At 42.5% G+C, this 1604-nt stretch overlaps 1 protein-coding gene across 1 annotated transcript in view; it reads right to left on the bottom strand.

Moving 5' to 3' along the window:
• Nucleotides 1-1604, bottom strand: part of RXFP1 (relaxin/insulin-like family peptide receptor 1) — a 92102-nt gene that overhangs the window by 19555 nt on the left and 70943 nt on the right. The window lies entirely within an intron of this gene.

The raw sequence follows: 1604 nt of genomic DNA on the forward strand, positions 1-1604 counted from the left end.
TTTGGAAGCAGGAGTGGCATTCACATTCTAAACAACATGCCTCTTGGAAAATCTATGAACTTTGATAAATGTTGATAGCTATAGAGGGGCTTCTGGCCTTATGTTCATAGGGTCGCTATGAGTCATGCTCCACTCGAAGGCAATCAACACTAACAATAGTGGTTAAGTGCCACTGAATTGAGTATGACTCATAATCAAACCTTATGAACAACAGATCTTAACACTGTCCTATCCTGTGACATTCTCACAATATCTGACATACTTGATCCCATTGCCATTGTCACCACATCAGCCAGGTTCAAAGCCTTCCTCTCTTTCACTGCCCGTCCATTTTCTCAGGCAAGATATCCCTCTTCAAGGAAAAAAACTCTCCTAGCACCATGCCCAACATATTTAAGACAAAACTTCACATAGCCTCTTAACTTTTTATTTCATGTCTTACAAATCAATAGCGTAATAGGTCACTCTTTAACGTAAAATTAACTATATATAGAAGCTAAGCCATAATCCCAAAAACACAGTTCAAATTCACCAGTTACTCTGTGGGAGAAGGATGGACATTCTCCTCCCGTGCAGTTAACTGCTTCTGAAAACTTGCCAGAGGATAAGCTATGGGTCAGTTCTGACTCAACCTTACAAAAACAACAATAACAACAAAACTGTTTCTCTATTATCTCTTCTCTCTCTCTCTCTCTCTCTCTCTCTCTCTTTCTCTCTCTTCTTTTGGCAGCAGCAGTCAGGAAATCAAAAGATGAATTGCTTAGGGGAAATCTCTCAGTGATTCTCCAAAGAGCTAAAAAGCAATTGATGTTAGTCTAGAGACTAAGGTGCACCTGAACCAAGATGTGGTTTATTTGAGATGCTGGACAATGACTAAGGATAACAGAAGAAGAATTGATGTCTTTGAGTGGTGGTGCTGCAGAAGAGTCTTGAACATACCATGGACCACCAGGAGAACAAATGTCTGTCTTGGTGAGGGTGAAACCAAGTTTCTCCCCATAGGCAAGGATTTTGAAGCTCTGTCTCACAAACTTTGGGCACATGGCCAGGAGGGACCAGTCCTTAGAGAAGGACATCATGCTCAAAGGGTGGAAGTACAGGAAGACCCTAAATAAGATGGATTGACACTGTAACTGGGCAATGGGATTAGGTGTGGTGGGAGTCAGTGAGACTGGCTCAGGATAGCACAGGTTTCTGAGCTATTGTACTTAGAGCTGCTTTGAGTCACAGGTGACTAAATGGCACATAACAACATCAACAGTTCTCAATTCCATTCAATTTGAACCAACTCATAGCTGACTATCCAGTAGTTTTTCAGAGGATATAATCTCGGGGTTGGGGGGGGGGGAAATATATCCCCTGGTGAGTTTTCAGAGGCAATTAATCACACTAGAGAGTCATCAGAACAGAGCAAGGGAACATTGCATGGTTCAAAATTGGGAAGGACGTACGCCAGGGATGCGTCCTATCTCCATGCCTTTTCAACCTGTATGCAGAACAGATTATCCGGGAGGCTGGACTCTATGAGGAGAAATGTGGGGTCAAGATTGGTGGAAGATCTATCAACAATCTGTATTATGCAGATGACACAACCCTGCTTGCTG

The sequence above is a fragment of the Elephantulus edwardii genome, unplaced genomic scaffold (genome assembly GCF_000299155.1).
Source record: "Elephantulus edwardii isolate Elephantulus edwardi_28Jun2011 unplaced genomic scaffold, EleEdw1.0 scaffold00119, whole genome shotgun sequence".
Lineage (NCBI taxonomy): Eukaryota > Metazoa > Chordata > Mammalia > Macroscelidea > Macroscelididae > Elephantulus > Elephantulus edwardii.